At 46.1% G+C, this 23733-nt stretch overlaps 1 protein-coding gene and 2 long non-coding RNA genes across 6 annotated transcripts in view; all 3 read right to left on the bottom strand.

The window, feature by feature from the left end:
- Nucleotides 1-23733, bottom strand: part of LOC135917828 (calcium/calmodulin-dependent protein kinase kinase 1) — a 276923-nt gene that overhangs the window by 116163 nt on the left and 137027 nt on the right. The gene's annotated exons all lie outside the window — the stretch shown is intronic.
- Nucleotides 4053-17896, bottom strand: LOC135917840 (uncharacterized). Its single transcript, XR_011511830.1, has 3 exons — nt 17625-17896; nt 9180-9316; nt 4053-4445 (listed from the first exon to the last, which is right to left on the bottom strand). It is a non-coding gene; the product is annotated as an uncharacterized lncRNA (long non-coding RNA).
- On the bottom strand, nt 12541-14298 carry LOC139055524 (uncharacterized). Its single transcript, XR_011511829.1, has 3 exons — nt 14085-14298; nt 13562-13795; nt 12541-12911 (listed from the first exon to the last, which is right to left on the bottom strand). It is a non-coding gene; the product is annotated as an uncharacterized lncRNA (long non-coding RNA).

The following is a 23733-nucleotide window of genomic DNA, read 5'->3' as shown; positions in this document are numbered from 1 at the left end:
GAAAGGAACGAGAACTGTGGCAGTTGCCTGTACGAAATATTGATTGACTCAGCTTTGCCAGAGGACAAAAACATTGGACGCAACAAGTGAGCATCACTCCACTGCAGTTTCGGTCGTCTGCTAACTGACTGCTTCAGCGTTCGAAAAGAGGTCGGCCGTGTGATAGCAGTTGTTATTATTATTATTATTTTTCTATTTGTGCTCGTCTCACAAAGACGTATTTTTCTGGCACAAGAGCACATTGATCTGGATTGCATCTCGGAGTTCTTAGAGTAGGACAACTACCCGCTCCTGACACTTGTTGACCTCTCCCAAATCTTGTCTTTTTCTGTGTTTCTCCTGCAATTTAAGAAAAGAGAAAGCAAATTCTACTCATACTAGCGCGGAGTACAATTAAGGTAGATGAAGATGCGCGCATTTTCGATAAAGCGCAAAGCAGACGAAGTTTAAAAAACTGATGTTGCAATTACAACCTCCTATAGTTTCATGTCGGCTATATGCGGCGCAGAAAAATGCTGGCTAAGAAGGTTGCGTGAATCCCCGTCCTCGGTAAAGAAATCATTTTATATTAATTACAATTATTTGTGTTTTAACGCTATTCTACGCTCAGGCATATTATTTTAATTCTTAGTTTAGTTTTTTTGTTTTTACAGAAAGAACCTCAACCGAATTTGTAAAGCTGTCCAGAAAGCGTGCGAATGGTGCGAAGTTAGGCAATGAGGAAACCGGAACAGTATTACGCGTACCTTCAATGTCATTATCGCTAGCCAAGCGAAAGCCGACTCAATACTTTCAAGAGACCAATTTCACTGAGCTGCGAGGCAATTTGCGAGAAGCCGCACGACAGCCGGCTCTCTACTAGTTGCACTTAAGAAAGGAGCGTGCACACTGGCTTCTGAGTGATAAAGAAAAACAAGAACAAATAATCGAGAACATTGCCCTTGCCAAAGCTGGATTGAGGAAAGCAGTAACAACAGTAGAAACTGAACAGAACAGGAACTTCTCTGTTTGTTTTTCGTGGCTCAGCTGCCTTGCCACTGCAAGCCCTATCTCCCTTCTGCAATCGAACTTTCTTCCATTGCGGTCTCGCTCGCAGCGATGGGCTTCGATGCAATCCGCAGCAGAGAGTACGCGTCGAGGAAAAGGGCAGCACGCTATGCTTTTGTCCTTTCGCAGTGGAAGTTCTGATAAGGGGGGCGTGTGTCGGCAACTTTAGCCGTTTTCGCGAGACGGTGACGTAATGGATAATCGCGCCGGGGACACTGCCAACTCTACTGCGCTCAATTATATTGCGCATGCTTCAAGAAAAAAAAAAGAAGAAGGATATAGGAGTGCTCCAAAAGTCCTGCATTCTTTTTCAGTGGTGTTTGGAAAGGTCATAAATACTGACGTGAAATAGGCTAAGGGGGCAGCGACAGTACATATAAGCTCTGACAAGCGACTATCCTCAAATGTACGCGTAGTCTTTTTGGTTTTATTTCACTTTGCCACACGCTTGAGAAGTTCCTAAGCGCCCAGAAGTCGATTACAAGTGCGTGAAGTGCAGAGCGCCTTTTCAGCAAAATATACTTTTTTTTTCGCTCTAAGATTTATTAGGTGTCCGACTCTTGCAACACGTTTTTCCACGTGCCAAGACTGCGGGGAGCCCACCGAAGTGACTGTACTTACAGTGGCTATAACCTTGTGTTTCTGAAGTCGGTTTTTTATTCCCGTACACGGCGGCCGAGATTTCACGGCGTCAGAAGCAGAACACTAAAACAGTCGCATAGGGTGCTTTCCAAGTGGTCAAAATTTATTGCGTAATCCACCGTTATACGGGGCCAAAGTAAACCACAGTGGTCTTTGCGACGTTCAACTACGCAATTTTACGTTTTCAGGGTGTGGGGTGGCTACGGAGCATTAAAAAAGTTTCAGTAGAAACATTAGGACTTCGTTCGCGTCGCGTGAGTTAGTTACCGACTCTCGTGACCCCTACGGTATGACGATGGTAGGATCGTGCATACTATACACTCTAAAAATTTTAACACCCTTAAGTGTGTAAATGCCTTGTCCCATGGGTGACACCCTTTTTGGGTGTATTGCTACACCCCAAGCAACGGGATGCAAATTAACACCCCACAAAAGAAGGGGTGTTAATATGACGTCACCTCGCCTATGGGTGTAAAACAAACAAACACCCTTTCTATATGGGGTGTAACACAGACACACCCCTCTCAATATGGGTGTAGCATAGACAACACCCTTCCAAAAGGGTGTTATCCCTGCAAGTATTTTAGCGTTCACTACAGCCATGTAGTTAATGGGCAGACTAGCTGTTGTGAACGCTGCCTAGCCTTAGCTATGGTACTACCTTGTTCAGTATGAGCCAGAATCTGTGAGGCGTCCTCATATTGCGCTTCTGGTCCGTCATGTGGTAGCATAACGTGCGACCCTTTCAGGCAAACAATTTAAGGTTTCGCCATTGCAGCAAGGCACACAGGCCATGCTTTTCGTAATCTTCCTCTGCAGTGATAGTATACTGCCGGCAGGATGCAGAGCGCAATAACAATGCGCGCTGCACTAAGGACACAGGATCTCCCGCACCTTGGTGCACCAGTACTTATAACCCCGTGGAAACAGCACACAGCCAAAAGCATGGTTACATGCATTTCAGAAATAATTAAAAACCTCCACTTTTCTTGTTCAAAAATTTTCGCAACACCAGCTCGACCAGGAGGGAAAGAGAACACAGCTCGTTGTTGTAGCTCATATTGAATGCAATAGAGCGCAAGCAATGCATGGATTGGCGACGGTAACAAGTGCAGTACTAGAGAAGCATACGTTTGCCTGTCAAGAAGTTTTTTGCCGTTTTAAGCACACATGTTATACCTCTATTCATCGAAGTTGTCATTTATCTCCACGGGATGCTTCTACTAGTACTTTCACACATATGACTTAAAGGTAGCACTGAAAGCCAAAGAACAAAGTGCTTCCACGCCGAATAATGTTTCAGCCTTTACGAACAAAACAGCATGTGTAGCTGTGCATGCTGCTCAATATATAAGCATGCACTATTTCCTGAAATATATGTATGCTCCATTTACTGCCAGTGACCTGCTTATACCCAATAATTTAGTTTATTTTTCACCATGTGCTTGCATAGAATATTCCACAGGCATGGTAAGTTAAGCTACCAGAATAACAATCAGCTAGTCTAAGGTTATGTAATTGAACAAAATCATTGTATAATTTGTGACGAAATGGCAGAAGTATTTATTTCATTAAAGAGAAACGGTTACATAATAATGTTTGCACATTTTAAGTGTAAGAAGGAAAATAAGGAGTAAAACCATACCAATACAAAGACATAAGCACCGAATAATGGCACAGGCTTGCTCAATTAAATTTTAAGCAGAACAGTTTTTTTAATTAACCTGATTACGAACTATTACATGTTTTCATTCGAAAAGCACTGCATCTTATTATAAAGCACAAAAATAACCGGTCACATAAGTAAGAACAAGTCAGAGTCTGTCTTTAACACAAGGATAGAAAGTTGGGCGAGTTGGTACAGTAACATGATCTTGGATTGTAGCGCGAAGTGACACGGGACAGACTAGAAGCAGAGAGGATGAGCGCTAACTCTCAACTAAATGTTTATTGAAACGAAGAACATATATATAGGTGACTGCAAAAAACCGCAGCACATCTAAATGAATGTTCAATACATAGTAGTAACATGACGACGACAAACAAAAGCCATCAGCCATCAACTGCGTGGCAACTCTGAGTGCAAGCTATTCTCTTATCAACTATACCTGTAGGCATTGCGACCAATGTGCTCCCAAGATGTATGAGGCATTAGTCATTGCAGAGTTGTAAGGACATGACAATCCTAGGTTGATTATGTTCTTGAGGCTTTTTCCTCACTTTCCATCTTTTGAAACGTGTATACTTTACTCATGAAAACAAAAATGCTACAACTGGCGTGTGATAATCCTTGCGTCTTATTTCCTAGCAGCTCACTGAAACGAGCCATGATGACAAATTCAAATGCCGTTAACTTATTAGACATTCAAATTTCTTAAACACAAACAAAACCAGATAGGCATTAGAGTGAGCATCACTTAAATACATTACACTGGTTTAAAGTTATTTCACCACTTTGTGCCAGGTAAAAATGTTAGAAACATCAAAAATGTTAAGATTCTACGGCCAACCATGAAAACTAAATAAAAAAATCATTAAGCTCTCTTAAACGGGTACAGGAGCTTTACAACTGGCCGTCTTGGTGATGGACACGCAGATAGATGAGCAGCCATTCCACTGAGACGAGAATGTTGAGGGCTTCGCATGGAAGTCTGCGAGACACTGCAGAGTAGTTCTTGGTCCAGATGAAGGAGGTTGCTTGCATACACATCTGGGCCACCATACTGAATGCATGGTGTTACCGGAACCTTTTCCCCCTGTATTGTGGTAAAAAAGCATGGTTACGTTTATACGATATTTAATATGCAAAAAAAAACGAAGTGAGGCATGCAGACAGGACACTAGAGTAGAGAAGTGAACATGAAGACGAAAAACATGAAAATTTTCGTTAAATTGTTTTATTAGATAAAATTTTTATACTATGTGTCATTCATTATGAGGGTTCATAACTGCAACATATTTAATATATAAGCAGGTAGAATTATCAGCTTGGTTAGTTTGCACAAGCTCGTTTGAGGCAAGAAATCGAGTTTCACAAACACAACCTAAACATTCTTGATTGAAAAAGGAACACCTCAGATGACAGGCACTCCTGTGAGTGGGAATCGCACAGTTCAAGAAAAACAAATTAAAACTCACAGACCGAAAGCGAAATAATTGATAGGTTTTAGTAGCACAAGGGCATCTTTGGCCAATGAGCGCCAAGTCTATACTGCAAAAGATAAACTTAGTGCATTTTTACAAAGCAAATATATAAAGATGACTAATGCCTCTCTGCACTGCAGTTGCTTTGCTCTAGCGTGAAGTCATTTTAATGCATGCACACGTACATACACACGCTACACCCAAGTGTAACAGCTGCAGAATTAAAATTAGGCAGCAACAAAGTCGCAACCTTTAACCATTGATCCCAAGCTGTACTAGCGACTGGAGGTAGTACCAATATCGCCAATGACGAGTCGCACTCTTTCTGCCCGATGATATGCTGCTCTTATTGTCAAAGATGAGTTACAGTCGGCATTGAGGGAAAGCTGCCCTGAAGGGCAGCTCTTATTTTTGTGTTATTTCTAACCAGAAACCAATGAAGTAATATATTTTTAGAATGAGAATGACACCGAAAAATTGAGTACGTAAAAAATTTGGTACATTCTTCCGGAATTAACTTGGGGGTTAACGGCTAAAGAGGCAATCCAGAAACTAGAACAAGTTTTGACGTGTTTGCTACCAGTCAATGCTAGAAAATATGTTGGCATTCTGTAGTTTTGTCCAACAATGCAAAAGGGATTCTTAATAACTGAGGAAATAAATGGAAAAGTATCATGAAGTATATTTCGTGAATGTAATGCAGAATCAACCAACTTCTGTTACTATATAATCTCCACTTGATTAACCTGCACTTTCTGAACTAGTTCAGGAGGTGCTGCATTTCACTACTCATTCCACCAGTTCAACGTGGCAGCAACTGTATGTTGTGATTTGTTTTACTTAGTGCAGGCTTTGTACAGGGCGAGTTCACAGCATTCCCTGCACTTGGCCAAAAGGTAGTGCATGTTTACGCAGCAGGTGTGGTGCCGCTTCTACACGAGTGAGGTGGAGAAATAAGAGTTTCATACAATAATTACTAGAGGGAACTCTGACGTTAGTGTCCACAGGAGATCCAACAAGAACGGCTGTACCAGCATGGAAATTATGGGAAGTACATGGATTTGCCTAAACTTCGTCTGTTTGGCTTCAAACGGCTTTGTGACTTTGTAAACTAGTCATCTTCAACAATAAACTGTGTAATAAATAAATAAACATTAAAATCGTCCGACGACAGGATTCAAACACAGGAACTCTAGAACAGAAGTCTGATATTGAAACCATTAAGCCACGGAGGCATGTAACGACAAGCGAGTGCAACGCCATGATAAATTTATCGCGGGCATACCAGTGCCTAGAGACGCTTGGCGCCTTTCGATTTGGCCACGTGGACAAGCTCAATCGTTGCAATTAATAGCAATTGTGCGTGTTGGCGCCGTCTTCTGCACTTCGAAGAGTACAGACTGCGCTGAAATTTACGACAATAAGATTTATATAGCGTATAATATACGAAGCCAAAAGAACGTCTGAATTCACAAGCACGAATATCAGACAAATTCATGTGCTTCCCATCATTCCCATGGTGGTACGACTCCAGCACCAGAGTTCCCTCTAGTAATTACTGTAAGAAACTATGGCAGAAACAGGAGTAATAAACTAAGTTTTGCTGTCCTATAAATCTTACTGCTCATTAATTCCAAGTTTTAGTGCAGTCACATGTCTAGTAGGCAATTGTGGTATTTTTCATAAACATTGCAAAGCCAACTGTGATGAATGTTCACTATGGTAAATTGTTTATGATCGAGTAGCACAGACTAGTCATATATCTGTACACAAACGCTACTAATTAGGTCCCATGCTATATCATCACCTTACCAAAAACTTCACTTAGTAATACACATGCTGTGATAAGATTTGAGACCACACTGAGATACTGAACAAGGTGAATTCATTATTTTTAAAATGAAGCTCCTGTTCTTCCAAACGAGAAGAAAGGATACTGAGGGTCAAAATTTTTCTGAATCACAGCTGGAAGATGCCAGGGAAGGCACGTGGAAACTTATTTGTAATTTTCTATTTAAATGTAGAAATGATAAAGGGAAATGAAAATGGTAAAAAAAAACAACCAGGCATGGGGGGAGAACGAACCTACAGCCTTTGCATTAGGCATGCGATGCACTAACCACTGTGCCACCGAGGCAGCATTCAACCGTCCACAATGGCCCCTCAGATTGTCGACGCTCGAACACGGCCGTAGTACCACAGTGGTTAGTATATCACATGCGTAATGTGAAGGTTATGGGTCCGTTCCCCACCCACAGGTGGATATCTTTTAATTCACTTTCACTTACCTAGAATTTATCATTTCTATACTTCATATAAAAAAACTTAAAACATGTTCCTGTATGCTTTCCTTGGCCTCATTATCTGCTGGCTTTTTCCAGTTCTGTTACTTCCAACACTTATAAATATTCTAATCTGGTAAGTAAACAGTTTTGCATGATGCTGGAATGCATTATAAAACATTATTGCAGGGCCATGTTATGTAGAATGCCTTACATTGCCCAGGCAAGGTGTATTAATGTCAATCTGAAAAAAAAACCTACTCTAAGCTGAAATGCTGAGTACTGCTGTGTGCAAAAGGGTTTAACGAAAACAACTTGTTCAGAAATAAAGCCACTAAACAACGAGGAAATATGAAAACTAGATGAAAATTTGTGCAGTTGCATGTTAAAAATTTAGCACAGCAACATATGAAGATATAATGAAGGAAGCGCGAAGATGGTTTATTTTGGACACACGAGGCAATATACTTGAAAGATGCATATGAGCTTACACGTGGAGAAATATTGTTTATGTATCAGCAGAACTACGAACAGGCCTAGAGCACACTGATACAAGGTGTCGAGCATGTAAATCTTATCATGCCCTTAAGTCAAAGAAACATGGCTGTTTCTGATGATTCGCTAGACATGGCTGGCTCACACAACTTAGCCACATCTATATATGCCTTGTAATTACCAGGTTGTCTGTATGACATGTGCAAGCTTTAAATATGTACAAGTGCCACGTAGCTGGACAGCACCAAGGTAATGTCGTTTGCCATGGTTTTGAGGAAGTGAAACCAATTCTTGCATTTTTTCTAATTAGGTAATTAGTTATTAACAATTATTTAACTGCTCAAATATTTTATTCAAAGCAAAAGTGTCAGTGCGAAAATTGTAGAGCATCCTGAAAAATTCCCAATCCAGCTTTCTACTGCTCAGTAGGTGCAACAAATTTTTTTTTCAAGCTTGACAGAAGCCAGTGAACACATGCAAGAAGTGCCGTGCAACTAACCGCTCCTGCACCTGAACACCATTTGGCTCCTCCTTTCGTGCTTGAAAAAAACTTTTTGAAAAGAATACTTTAGAAATTGATTAATTATTATTGACTATGTTTTAGTCAAAATGCATGCAATAGTGTGACTGCCACTTCCATTTTCGGCGACATGAATTGACTCCATTCAAATCCAGCTATACATGGTGCGTGTTTTGAGCTGGTTCTGTAATTTAGGCTAGTTTTGACTAATTGAAGCTTCGCACCCTAATAATGGAGTCAGCCTAAAAAGAAATTGGTACATAAACGGTCGCTGTCAGTACTCCATACTCCTCTAACTTAGTGCAAAGTGCTTGTGAGCCAAGAAGTTGGTAGTTCTAAGCGGTATTTCTCATTTTGACCTGGTGTTATAGCCCACTTACTATGATGCCATGCTGCTCAGTCATGCTGGTCCCAGCTTCAATCTAGGCCATGGCAGCTGCCCTCCAATGAGGGTAAAATGCAATAACGCTTATGCACTTAGATTCAGGTGTATATTAAAGAAGCCAGGTTCCCAAAACTTTAGGTTTTGTAATGTAAAAGCCCATAATTTAATTTTAAAATTTAAAGGTGCTTTATTAGGAGCAGGGGCATCATTTTGAGCTTTTACTGCACTGCCATGGCACCAAGAAGCTCCAAGTAAATAAAAACAATTTCTTAGACAATGTATATATCTTGCAAACATTTACAAACACTTCTCTGCATGCACTTCTGTTGCTGTTATATTTAGATCCGTATGACAAGGCGGGTTATGATGTTAGAACATGTTTCAAACTTTTTTTACCGCTTTAAAGTTGGTTATTTTACATCTCACTGTGTGTCGAACGCACATTTCAGTGTATCAATTTCTTCAGAAAGCGCACTCCTCTTTATTTATTTGTGCATGTAAAAAGGGTTCAGAAGAACTGCTTTCTGAAGGTCTGTATAACAAGCAAAAAACAATTCTATATAGGCTGCACAAAGAGAAAGGATTGGTTTGTAAATGTGTTATTTAATTCTTAAAAAAAGAGGCAGCTGTCAGTATTCTGTTCCAAAGTAAAAATTGCCCCTACCTGGCTCTGCTTCATTTTCCGATGTTGATGGTCCATTCGGGGGCACTCAACTGATAGGCTGCACTTTGGCGATGTCGGGTGTGCTGTCACCAGGCCCAAGGTCGATCGACATCCTCACCAAAAGTCGAGTCCAAACGCTATAAAAGAAATATCTCATCATTTTGCTATCAGTTTTGTCATCTTGCGTGTTTCACACACGGCCGTCAGTGAAATATTTCGTCACTTTGATACTGAAAGAAATTCAAGCATTTTCTGGCAGCCAAGCTGATGATGATGATGCGTGGTGTTTTATGGCGCAAGGGCCAGGTTTGACCAAAGAGCGCCATGACAAGTGGTAATGTTGACGATGTATTATGGAAGATGTGACTTGGCTGTGAATTGGCCTAAAAATTGTCGCTGTAAAGTGCGTAAAATCTACGTGCTATAAAATTATGGTGATGACAAATGACGAATATTATGAACATTAAAATCCATCGTGGAAGAATGATGCAAAATAGAAAATATATAGGATGGTAAAATTACTTGGAGCACTGCTGCCTCGCCAGAGCCCTTGAAACACAAGGGCCTAGAGGCATGTGCTATACGAAAGAGCTATCACAGCGGCATCCTCTGAAGAGAGGGCGGCAGCCAAGCTGAATACACAGTAAATGGAGAACATTAAAGAGCAAACGCAGTTGTCACATTAGATTGATCAAGTACAGCAGAAATGGAAAATAAATCAGTGATACTGTGTCTGTTGGCGTTGAATGCAAGAAACGTAAAAACAGGAACTTGCAGCCACGCCACTTTGAATTTCCCGCGTTTGCTACACCTCACAAGTTTGGCATCGTTCGGTACTCGGGGATAGTAACCGCTTAAAATCAAGACGAACGAGCGTCGGCATAAATTAACAGGATAATTAACCGGCCAATATTGGCGCATAAAACAACTCACGTAGCGAAGCTACTGTCAATTACCCGATGACGCATCTGCGGGCGGTGCGGTTCGGGCGAATAATTCGAAAAGGAATGAGAGTTTCACTTGTTTCACGCCTACTAAGCTAAGACAGAATTTGAGTTTCTTACCAAACTATACTGTATATTTACGCTCCGAATAAAACGCTGAAAATTTTGTTACGTCACATTGCATACGTATGAGTGAGGAAATTGCTTTTATTGTGTTCTGCCCAGAAGGCATGTAGCAGCAACCACTCTCATGCAACAAAAGCATGAAAGTGGTACTCATATGACACCGAAAACAAACATATACAGTAAAAGCTCGTTAATTCGAACTTCAATAATCGAATTTATGGATAATTCGAACTGTACGATTTGGTCCGGCCAAGCTCCACAGAAGTCTATGTATAAAAAAGTCCGTTAATTCGAACGCGAGAAGGTTCCCTCACGGATAATTCGAACTACGCTCGCCTGGCACACGGCCAGAGAAACGCGCCTACTGCCTACACACAAGGTTGTATTGCCTCCGAAACGGAGAGAACGGCGAGAGAAGGCAAAATCGGAAAAAAATCTAACCGACGCAGGGTCAGCCAGAAGGCAGCGGCGGCTGCCGCCTCTCCGTTCTACGTAACCTCCGAGACTTCTTGCCCGTTGCGAATCTCGGAGGCATTGCAAATCTTGTACAGCTGCTAATGTTGTGCGGAGATGGCACGGCAAGCACCAAAACACAGCGAATCAAGTACAGTCGCGGTCAAAAATACGCGGCCCACGGCTCCAGTCGGCGGAGCGGCCGCGAGCCGCACCGCGGCGCTCGCGTCGGCGCTGCGAGAGTTTGCGCTCTGACGACAGGTATCTCCCTCGCTCTCGGGCGGATACGTAACACGGTTGATAAAGTTCAAGTGCATCGTTCAGCTGTTTCGCAGTTGACGGTCAGGGCGAAAGGGGGCTCCCGTTTGCATGAAGCGTCGCCGCGCTGGTGCCGCTTCGTATCTCGTCTCCCGAGTGTGCGGAGCCGCTGCTGCGCGCGGCCGCTCAGCCGTTCGTGAAGGGCACGGCGCGATTCCTGCTAGCATCGTAGTTGGGTTGACACCTGATGCATGTAACCCGCCGTGGTGGCCTAGTGGCTATGATACTGGGCAGCTGACCCGAAGGACGCGGCTTCGATCCTGGCAGCGGCGGTTGCTGCATTTCAGTTGAGGCGGAATGCTAACGAATGCCCGTGTACTGTGCGACGCCAGCGCACATTGAAGAACCCCAGGTGGTCGATATTTCCGGAGACCTGCACTATGGCGTCTCTCATAGCCTGAGATGCTTTCGGACGTTGCACACTACGAAACCAAAAAGTCATGCTTACGCGCTGTCCGCTTCCGTCTGATCCACCGCACCCGCGTGCTCAAGGCTTGGGTACCAGCATGCATGCACCTCGTTCTCAAATAATATGCCACGGTCGTTCGCTCTCTTAAAGCGGTAGCATGCGAAGAGCCGCCGCATTTGTGAAATCAATGCGCTTGCATTAAAAGCCCCATGTGGAAGAAAAACAGGGTGCGCAATAGGTAGCTACAGGAGGTTCATTATTGTAATAGATAAAAGGGAGGCATTACATGTAAACCATTAATATATTCACCGCTGGCAGCGAAAGAGAAATCTACGAAAAATAATGATCCCGCACGGGTCCAAAAAATGCACTGGGGATTATTAAGTCTGAAGGCGAAAATCACTGCGTAAAATTGATTCGAAACTGCGGGGGTCGTTTGGGTACGGGAGAATAACGTGAAAGAAGTGTTATCGGAATCTTAAGATCTGGGGCAAACTGAAGAAAATATCCCGAAGTGATGAAATTTATTGCTAGTGCATTGACAATTAAGGCTCTTAAGTGTTATCTCTTACGGGTGCAATGTATCGTCATCATGAATATGAAGAGAAATAAATTGAGATGTTTGTGCCACACCGGCGAGTATAATGGTTTTAAATAGTGCATCGGCCTCATACAATGATAGTCGGATATGAGGTTTTTGAAGGTAAATATGTCATTTTTGAAGGCCTGGTAGAAAGTGTGACTGAGTTTCCCGACCTTTGCACTTACTTCTTTTTTTTTTAAATGATTAAATATATGCTGGCGTTTACCTTTTGTTCGGGATCGGTTTTTTTGTGTGTGTATATATGGTAAGAAAAGGTGCGCTTCTCCTGCCCGCTTGTATTTAAATATTGCTGAGTATAAGTGTACACGTTTGGTAAGTGTACACGTTTGGTAACTGGCGATGATAACAGTATTTAAGACCAAAACAAGATGGTGGTTTTTCGAATGCATCGACTCTACGTAATAAATGGCCAGAAAGTGTAGGCTATGCGAATAATTTTTTTATGCGTGTGTTTTCAGAGCGATGATGATTGATTGTGGACACAGCAAGGGTATTTTAAGAATTTTTTTTAATGTGGTTATTCTCGCACATTTTTTAGCCGTTGATCTACCGGCTTCACGTACGATATTACTTCTGAACAATCAAATCTCAAGCCTGCCTAATGCTTGGTGAACGCCCCCCCGGCAGCGACCACATCTCGAAGCCGCCCGGGAATGGAGGCGTACAATGCCGGAACGAGAGCGGGGAGCGAACGAAGGTGGTCCCATTCTTCTTTGACTGCCCTCCACAAATCCTCTCGCCTCTGAGCTGAAATGGAACGACGGGCCAGTCGCCTTTTCATTTGTCCCCATACGTTTTCGATTATGTTGAGGTCTGCCCCCTTTGGGGGCCATGGCAATACTTGGATGCCAAGTTCTTGAAGCGTTTTTCCAACTTTCCTGCGTAGCAATGAGGGAAAAAAATAGGAGAGTCACAATACGCAAAGGCAGGAATTAATAGAGGAATGAAATGTTTGATTAAGAAACGGGATATTTCTTTGTAGAAAAAGAATAAACGTTAGCGGATGTTCTATTCTCTCGTGAGAGCCTAACACGCTGGAGTGATAGTCAGGCAGTGTGTGTGCGCGCGTGAGTGTGTGCGCGTGCGTGCGTGCGTGCGTGGGCGCGTGCGTGCGCGCAAAATGTGAGAGCACTTTAATTACCCCTCCCGTTCGTCGCAATTCCAGGAGCCTTCCACATCGGTGCCTCGCATAACCTGAGCTGCATCGGGACGTTAAGCCTCATTCTCTCCATCCCCCCGACCTCCGCGCACTCTATCTTGGAGTAATGACAGGCTAAACGTGCTTTGCATTAGGAACATAGTGAATCGATTTTATTGAATCCAAGGCTTACTAGAAATGTGCTGCAAGTGTCTTTTCCTTCGTTATGGTACACATAGCTGTCTTCACTTAACCACCGAGAATGTTTACACATTAAAGTCCTTTCACTGTTTTCTTTCTGTGGGAGGTGTTTAGAGAGACGTTGCCAAGAATTTTCATCACGGTGCAAATAAGGTTATAATCTCTAAATACGACAGAGATTCTCCTTACCTCGCGGTGTGGATAGGGCTCCTGTCTTGCTGAAAAATATATACCCCATCTTTGAATGGGCCTTCCAGCGCAAAGGGAACAAGGACTTCCTCTATAATTCGAGTCTATTGGTCCGCGGTCAGGTTCCCATCAATAAGATGCAGCGGTCCAAGTCCTTGCCAGGTAACGGCGCCCCACACGCTGATAGAGCAGCGCCCACTAGCTGCCACTTGTTGGATGTACTGCTCGTCGTATCTGTAAAATGTGCGTTAATTTCACACTGAAATTCGCATTGACTGCGCAGATCCAACACTTGTAATAAATCACTCTGCTTACAAATGAAAGACGCCTGTGTATTTTACAATAACAGTGCACGTTAAAAGAACCTTACGCAGTCTAAATTAGCTCGCAGCCTGACATGCAGCATCCCTCAGAGCTCATGTGTAGGCTTGGGATGTTGAGCTCCACAAAGCAGCGTAACCAATGCACCTTGTAAAGAGAGACAGTATTCGTAATGTATTCGGTTACACAGAAACTGGCTTACCTCGTGCCGAGGAGTCTCCACACTCTGCGCTGCTGGTCCCACTTGGTGACAAATGTTGATTCGTCACTGAAGACGACTTCTCTCCAGTCTTCCTGCTGCCAAGACAAGTGCTCTGTCGCCAACTCCAACCGGGCTCGCTTTTCCGACTCATTCATGCGCGGCCTTTGACATGCCACCCTGCTCTTCAGACCAGCGGCATACAGCCTGCGCTTAATAGTTGAAACTGATACCGGAAGTTCAAGCTCCCTCTTGATCTCGAGAGCAGTTATAGCGGGCTCGCAGCTGACAGCTGCAACGATTGCCATGTCTTGGTCCACCGTCGTCGCCAAAGGCCTTCCTGATCGAGGTGCGTCCTCCACTCGGCGTGTGGCCATAAACGAGCGACAAATCCGGTCTACTGCACATTTTGAGCATCCAACCTCTCTAGCTATTGCTCGCCGACTGCGCCCGGCAATAAAAAGATCTAGCACCTTTCGCGTCTTAACCGCATCAAGTCGCGCCATGCTTGCGTGCTTTACGCTGTGCTAATGGAAAACCTCAAACCTGTCACTGCGCTTTATATCCGCCACCCATGCTTTGCAATCGCTGTTGAAGCGCATCAGTTATCGCGCTTTTTATTCCGACGCAACCAGACAAAAGGCGCCATGGAGACGAACACCGCCTTTTGGGATGATGCAGCATCTTTGGTGTGAGTCACTGCAAGCTTAATGCCCAATCATCCCAAAATGCCATGCTTTGGAAACCATTGTCTGTGCATGCCTGTCCTTTCTTTGTTATCGCGCATGTCTCATCGCGTTCTTAAACGGGATCCGCTTTTTGCCACTCAATGTCGGCAATTAATCGCTGTGTCACAATCGTTGCGCGTCTCTTTCGGCGGCTGCCGTGGTGAACAGTGCTCCGATCCATCGCGCGAGCCTAAATAGGACTGGCTGCGAACGTCATCGGCGTTCACAAAGCATTAGGCAGGCTTGAGATTTGATTGTTCAGAAGTAATATCGTACGTGAAGCCGGTAGATCAACGGCTAAAAAATGTGCGAGAATAACCACATTAAAAAAAATTCTTAAAATACCCTTGCTGTGTCCACAATCAATCATCATCGCTCTGAAAACACACGCATAAAAAAATTATTCGCGTAGCCTACACTTTCTGGCCATTTATTACGTAGAGTCGATGCATTCGAAATACCACCATCTTGTTTTGGTCTTAAATACTGTTATCATCGCCAGTTACCAAACGTGTACACTTACCAAACGTGTACACTTATACTCAGCAATATTTAAATACAAGCGGGCAGGAGAAGCGCACCTTTTCTTACCATATATACACACACAAAAAAACCGATCCCGAACAAAAGGTAAACGCCAGCATATATTTAATCATTTAAAAAAAAAAGAAGTAAGTGCAAAGGTCGGGAAACTCAGTCACACTTTCTACCAGGCCTTCAAAAATGACATATTTACCTTCAAAAACCTCATATCCGACTATCATTGTATCAGGCCGATGCACTAGTTAAAACCATTATACTCGCCGGTGTGGCACAAACATCTCAATTTATTTCTCTTCATATCCATGATGACGATACATTGCACCCGTAAGAGATAACACTTAAGAGCCTTAATTGTCAATGCACTAGCAATAAATTTCATCACTTCGGGACATTTTCTTCAGTTTGCCCCAGATCTTAAGATTCCGATAACACTTCTTTCACGTTATTCTCCCGTACCCAAACGACCCCCGCAGTTTCGAATCAATTTTACGCAGTGATTTTCGCCTTCAGACTTAATAATCCCCAGTGCATTTTTTGGACCCGTGCGGGATCATTATTTTTCGTAGATTTCTCTTTCGCTGCCAGCGGTGAATATATTAATGGTTTACATGTAATGCCTCCCTTTTATCTATTACAATAATGAACCTCCTGTAGCTACCTATTGCGCACCCTGTTTTTCTTCCACATGGGGCTTTTAATGCAAGCGCATTGATTTCACAAATGCGGCGGCTCTTCGCATGCTACCGCTTTAAGAGAGCGAACGACCGTGGCATATTATTTGAGAACGAGGTGCATGCATGCTGGTACCCAAGCCTTGAGCACGCGGGTGCGGTGGATCAGACGGAAGCGGACAGCGCGTAAGCATGACTTTTTGGTTTCGTAGTGTGCAACGTCCGAAAGCATCTCAGGCTATGAGAGACGCCATAGTGCAGGTCTCCGGAAATATCGACCACCTGGGGTTCTTCAATGTGCGCTGGCGTCGCACAGTACACGGGCATTCGTTAGCATTCCGCCTCAACTGAAATGCAGCAACCGCCGCTGCCGGGATCGAAGCCGCGTCCTTCGGGTCAGCTGCCCAGTATCATAGCCACTAGGCCACCACGGCGGGTTACATGCATCAGGTGTCAACCCAACTACGATGCTAGCAGGAATCGCGCCGTGCCCTTCACGAACGGCTGAGCGGCCGCGCGCAGCAGCGGCTCCGCACACTCGGGAGACGAGATACGAAGCGGCACCAGCGCGGCGACGCTTCATGCAAACGGGAGCCCCCTTTCGCCCTGACCGTCAACTGCGAAACAGCTGAACGATGCACTTGAACTTTATCAACCGTGTTACGTATCCGCCCGAGAGCGAGGGAGATACCTGTCGTCAGAGCGCAAACTCTCGCAGCGCCGACGCGAGCGCCGCGGTGCGGCTCGCGGCCGCTCCGCCGACTGGAGCCGTGGGCCGCGTATTTTTGACCGCGACTGTACGTCGCAGTTGCGCTTGCAATCAAGCACTAATGAATCAGGGCCTTCGCCACCTTCACATGTTCAGCGTCTTTGTCTCGGCAGTCTTCATCGGTTGTGCACCTCTGTTTTCAGCTTAGGAGATATCGGCCGTCGCGATTAATTGTGATGGTGTTAAGCCTCGGCTAACGTTCGTTTCGGTGTACATCGGTGGTGTGGCAGAGTCGGACCCAGAGCTTCGACTTGAAGATGGCGTGTGCCCGCGGCACACGCCATCATTTTCTGACACGCCGAATTTCTGAAATGCCCTACTGCTTCCGAATCGTAGTGTACTGTTGCTCTCCTTCACTTTCGTTAGTTCGAACTTTCGTTAATTCGAACTGAAGCGGCTTCCCCTTGCGGTTCGAATTAACGAGCTTTTACTGTACAGCGCCAACGTTACGCCCCTTGGAGTTGGAACTAAGCACGATCAAGCCAGTTAGTTTTCTAGCTTTCATAACGCCATGAACACGACCAAACATCGAGCGAAAATACTCTCTGCTCTCGAAAATTAATACCGTTTCCATTTATATACCTATCGCTGCCACAAGCAAAAGTCAGTGGGCTAGCTGTCCACAAGCCGCAGATTAGACTGACAGCAACATATCACGGTAACGTAAAACAATTTCCACGCTGACTCAGCAGCCGCGGTGTGCTCTAAGTGCCAAAGTTCTCGTTTGCCGCTCGAAATTCACACCATCATGACGGGCACTGCATCTTTCACATGAAATATTGCACGCTTTGCTCCGGAGCTCAATAGGAGGGCTAAAAGCATTTGCACGTACCTGAAATCCGCATGCCGGAAACCCGTCGACGCTTCCGAGAACGGGGCGCACAGCCATACACCCGTACGGCGGCTTGACTTGGACGTGAGGCACTTCTATCAAACATTTCACATGCGACATGTTTCACACCGATTGCGCGAGTACCAGAAAATGACGCAGGCCGCATTGCGACGCCGAGCAGACGTGCAGCCACCGATGAGCTGTGTGCGCGGATTGCAGAGAACAAAACCATACAAAACGTTAGGCGCGAGAAGATGGCGGCTGTCGTTGCGGAGACGAAGCGCACGAAGCAATGTGGCGCGAGTGAATGTTGCCAACTGTTGCCTCCGCGTTATGCCGGCGGTGGTGGCTTTAGTGGCGTGTGTTGCGGTTGTCTAATTTTTTTTATTTCTTTTCCCCAATCAGTATAGCTAAGATCAGTTCTTTGTTTGAATTTTTAGCTGTGTCGTTTGGCATTATCTTTGTCTTTTTATGCTATTAAGCGGCCAATTATGGCCTCTCAGGTTCGCGCGCGCCAGCTTCGCGCGCAAATCTCAGAGGCCACTCGTTAGACAAGACAACTCGTTAGCAAATGCCGTTATTGTCGTTGTTAACGTTTCATCATCTTTTCTTCAACTGAGATAGAAAGGTAGTGTCCCTTTTCCCGGGGTTGGGAGGGGGCGATCAAGACGGCATCGCTCAGCGGGGGGCGGGGGAGTAGATTGGTGATGGTTCTTATCGCGAAATTCGCGAACCCTGCGATATTTTAACGCGATAGCGTTAAGGAGCTCGTGTCGCAGAAAAGCCGGTGTCGTCGGCGTCGGGTGTCGGCGTCGGCGGCGTTGACCGTGAGCGATAAATCACGGCAGGCGCTTCATAAATAAAAAGCAACTTCCAAGATTGGCCCGGTGGGAATCGAACCCAGGTCTCCGGAGTGTGAGACGGAGACGCTACCACTCAGCCACGAGTTCGATGCTTCCAAGCGGTGCAAACGCGCCTCTAGTGAATGCGGTGTTGCCTTCGAAACGAGCCGTGGAAAGTTATACTGCGGTGTATATCGGTAATTATGAACATGTAACGTACAGAAGTCACAATTACACGAGTTGCGAAGTGCGTTTCCGCTGCATTTCTTCTGCGCTTTCCGCACACGCAGAGCCATCTTGCGGCAAACACAGAAGACCCCCTCCTCTCAATGTACGGCGCTGCCCCGACAGGAGGAGCGCCGCGCGCGCATTGGGACCGCTGCCAGGCGCGTCGCGGGTCTCCCTCTCCCCTGACGACGCTTCGCCGTGCTTCCGGTTTAGATTACTATCTATCTCTCTGCCCGTGCCGATCACGACGTTTGGCTGTTTCCCCTCCGTTTCCCCTCCGAGACACCGAGTTCTTTGGTTCGTTTCGTTCGCTCAGGCGCACGTTTCGTCGCCGCGCCGAACGCTGCGTTGCTTGACGCTCACCGCGTGATAGGTGGGCGCTAAGTCCGATGCGGGGCGCATCGTAAGTGATTGCTGTGCCGTAGCGCATTGTCTTATACCCCTTGGCGGGTCGACGGGAACGCTGTCGCGTCCCACTCTTGAAGGCGAAGCTTAAGCGTCCTCCAATTTTTTTTATAACGGAAGCATTTCTATACTTCCCCAACAAGAAAAACCATCCGCCCGTCAGTCCGTACCGCACGATATCTTTCAAAATAGAACCCGCAGCAGCGAGTGAATTCACCTTCGTGCTAGCTCTCGCTTCAACGCGACCGAAGCGGCGAGAACACTGCGCTCACGAAGCTTTCAGCTTATGCCGCACTATGCGCTTTTCGCAGATCACTTTCAAGATAGGTGTACGCGCGTCTGTTTTCAAAGCGAAGTAAACGGTGAGAACACAGCGCGTGAAGTTTTCAGCAGTGGGCACACTCTGTCCACAATGCAGTTCGCTTTCAAGATACGGTTCGCGCGGCCGTGCCACAAGCAGCCGCCGCCCGAGAACGGTTGATAATGGTTCGTCGCGGACGAGGAGGGCTAAAGAGCGATAACGGCTCAAAACGAACGGAACGTCACAAGCGCGCCTGGCCCCGCCACCTGCAGTACTTCGCTTGCGCCGCCGACCAGAGCAGCTCATGTCGCCGCAGCGCTGTCGCTTATACTTGTCGGATCAAGTCTCATAACATTGATGACGACATGGACTGTGTGTCGATGAGGAAGAGTCACAATGCTTACGCACACTTAGACAAATCCGAGAGGAGTTCCTGTGTGATTTTTTTTTACCGGAAATGTACAGTCAGCGGTAGGACCAAGAGTTGACAATGCCTGTAAGAGGGGTGCCAAGCTTTTTTTTTTTGTGAGAGTCTTGCCCAGCTCCCGAAGATCTGCTCAAGCTAAGACTTGCTGATGGCTGTATGTGTTTTTTTTATTGTTGCATGCCCTCGAACCGCCACAAATCCTGCAGTGTAATGGCATTAGAGCAGTATTCACGTCCAAAGGGAAATGCAGCCGGTAATTGGGCTGCCTAAGGTTTGCTGCGCGGCGGCAGCTGCCCTCCCGTCCCCCGTTTCCGTTGACAAGTTAGGGAGGGGGGGTCTAGAGCAATCTTACACCCCCCTGCCCCCAGTGGCGTAAGCAGAAAATTTTTTCGTGTGAGGGGGGGGGGGGGTCCCAATTGACCGTGGAGGGCAAAGGAGCGGGGCCATTGCCATAGCAGCGAAAATTTTACTGTTAGTGAGCGTTACAAGTGCCCGGCGTGCCCCACTTGGCTACGCCGCTACTAGCCTCCCCCCCTCCGCAATAGAGGCAAATCGAGCTATCAGAACGTGCATGACAAGCATGCATGACATAATATGAAATGTCGAAAAAAATGAAATGGATGTCGTCACATCATCATCAGCAGCAGCAGCAGCTTATCTTGACGTCCATCGCAGGACGAAAGCTTCTCCAGTGATCTCCAATACCCCTGTCTTGTGCTAACTGGTTCCACGTGTCTTCAAGTTTGCGGATTCCATCACGTCCACATTATTCTCTGCCGTCCTCGGCTGTGCTTCCCTTCCCTTAGCACCCATTCTGCAACTCCAATAGACCAGCAGTTCTCTCCCTTACGCATTGCAGTGTCTGCCCAGCACGACTTCTTCCTCTTAATGTCAACCAGAATATCAGCTATCCCCGTTTGCTCTCTAATACACATCGCTGTCTTCTAGTCTATTATCATCATGCCTAATAATTTTCATTCCATCGCTCGTTGCGCGGTCCTCAACGTCTTCCCAAGCTTCTTTGGTAACTTCCAAGTTTCGGCCCCATACGTTAGTAACGGTAGAAAGCAATGGTTAGCAGTAAGCTCCCTGGTCATGATTTAGTAAAGCCTGCCGTAAGCTCTCCAGCTAATGTTTTATTTTTGTTAAATTCCTTGATCAGAGGCCCCTGCGAGTAATTACCCTCAATAAACGTATTTCTGCGCAGGTTCTAGAGGCTGACTGCCGGCCATGACATTCGTTCTCTCGCCAGGCTGCGGAACATTACTTTTCTCTTCTGCATACTAACTCTCAATCAGACTTACACTTTCTTCGACAAGTTCCTCAAACGTTTATTGCAAATAGGCTGCAGCGTTGCTGAGTATGCCAATGTCATATACAAACCGTAAGTTGGTGAGCTATTTACCGTTAGCCTTCACTCCTAACCATTCCCAGTCTAACTGGTTGCACACCTTTAAGTATTCAGTGATAGCACTGTAAATATTTTGCCATTGATCATATGAAGCCTTTTGCAGATATCTGGCTATGCAAAGTCTGCGCGTTAGTGTCATCCGTTCGATATCAACATTCGTGGGAAACTTCATTTTTGACCACTGTTCGGAGCCAGTGCGCTGCTGCCTAGGTGCCCCGATCTAATCATTCCAGCTACCTGATTCAAGCGCAGGTAGCGCGCGTTTCATGTATAGCAATATCAACGCTTTAACTGGCAATGTTCATTTATCATATACTGTAAGCTTGTTCACTTACGCCCTTGTAATTAGGGTGTAAATTAGAAAGACTGGGGTGTTCCAAGGGTGTTTTCTTGTTGAACGCTCTTTTCCGTTAAAAAAGGGTGTTTCAAGGGTGTTTACAAGGGTGAAAAGATGAATACACCCGCATTACACCCATAAGGGTGTGAAAATTTTTAGAGTGTAGACATGCTTGACGTAGCAATCACTGGTGGTTGAATGTACAATACTCTTATTATATTTACTATAATCGTATCATGTGGCACTTAAGAGGAAGGAATCATGAAGAAAGGTATTTTTGCAACGTTTTGTAAAATTGTGGACGGGTGTGTTTGGCAAGCTGTTTTTCTAATTTCAGTACGCCGGAAATTACTGTTTACGGGTCTTTTCCGCGAGAACATTTTGTAATTTAACTGCGCTGCGACTATTTACAATGCATATTTGTGGCACAGTACACGTGTCTTTACATCGTTACGATTGGCCGCGAATTAAGCATTGTGGGGATGCGCGACCCTCGCGCCTCCCCTGATGTTTTTCCCGCATAGCGCGTCTCCTGTGATCCCGCTTCGCCACGTGGCCTGTGTGACGTCAGCGCGGCCGATGTGGTTGAAGCGCAGTCCGAGAGATGGCGCTAGTGTTGCGGGGAAACCCTCGGCGGGAGAGACAAGGCGCGCTCTCTTGGGTTCGAGACGCCAAAGCGAGACGGACGTGCCGTCCCGCACGTGGAGCGACCCTCTTTCCCGGCGGGTCGGCGCGCAGCGGGGACGTCTCCCGCGAGTGCGCGGCGACCGATGCATCTGCGAGACCGCCTCGCGTGGCCGCCTTCGAACGCGCCACGATTCGCGTGACTGTACACGCGAACGACCAGGCGTTGGGATCCACTATGGGGCGAACATATTCGCTCGCTTCCGGTCGCGGTGAGTCGGACTTCTAGATTTGTCGCGCGCCCATCGGCATGTTTTGTGGATAGCAACTCGGCTAGCAGGCATTGATGTATGAAAGGTGCAATAAATGCCCCTGTGATTGTTTGCACTACTGTGTTGTCGTTCCCTTGTCCCAAGAGTACGGTGTGAGATATCCCACATCAGACCCCACAGCATCGACGCAGGGGATGGGTGAGTAAATAAACTTTATTTGAGAGACCAAGCTGGCTGGTGCTCGAAGGTGGGCTGCCACCCTATACCAGGTAGCCATGGCCCTGTGCTGACAGCGTAGCGCTGTTCACCAGCCATAGCTGATTCTCTGAACTTGTACTTGTCAGTGGGCTTCCCACTGGTCTTCAGTTGGTGATAGGATGGGCGTTGTCTGTGTGTTTGTCTCTATTCCTAAACCATGTGGTAGGAGGTGTCTGGCACAAGGCAGAATTTGCAGTCTCCTGTATACGTGGACGTATACATCGCGCGTAGTAGAGTGCTGCCAAGGTAATTACCCATTTGAGCCGTCTGGCGGCTTCTTGTCTATTAAGCTTGTAGTGTGGCGCCCGCTATGCCCGCCCGTTTCTTTTTTTGTTTCTTTGTTTGTTTTATAATGCTATAAAATGTCACAATGTTTGCTTTGTGCCCTTCGTTTGGGTCTGACGGTAGGAGATATATTGTTGGGCGTTGCCCGGAGTACATATTCTCGGGCAGCGTAGTGAGCACCTAGGTCCCGCCAAGCATCTGTGCCCTGTGGTCCAAACAATGTACGTTTCGGGGATGTCTTGGTTCTTGGTGACGTTGAATGCGGCCTGGCTAATTACTGCCGCCTAGAAGCGATGGCTGTCGCTTGTCTTCTCTCGTTGTACTCTGAGTGCATCTTTCCAGCTGTGATTTGTACGTGTATCCTTGCTCTCAGAGCCAGGGGCACGCGTTGTGGACTCTTGTGTTCCTCCTCCAGAGTGTATCCAAATATTATGAGGGGTGTTGAACTGTTGTAATGGCACGACCAACGCCTCCAAAGCAGGCGAAGAAGAAGAAGAGCTCACGCGCAGATAGATCCGAGAATAGAACACGCTAGCCCGCACGACCTGAGTGGCGATGGTATCTGCCGCCCCCGACATACCAGAGCATCATGGCTGGCCAGCCATATAAGCCGTGGCCACGGCGGCTACTTCGTCCCACCACCTTCCACAAATTGGTGACCCGGACGACCAATCCAAATCATGCAGCGTCAGCGCACCGACTCCACCAAGGCGAGAGTG

The sequence above is a fragment of the Dermacentor albipictus genome, chromosome 2 (assembly GCF_038994185.2).
Source record: "Dermacentor albipictus isolate Rhodes 1998 colony chromosome 2, USDA_Dalb.pri_finalv2, whole genome shotgun sequence".
Classification (NCBI taxonomy): domain Eukaryota; kingdom Metazoa; phylum Arthropoda; class Arachnida; order Ixodida; family Ixodidae; genus Dermacentor; species Dermacentor albipictus.
The sequence above is the reverse complement of the archived record's forward strand: the minus strand, read 5'-3'. Positions and strand labels throughout refer to the sequence as shown.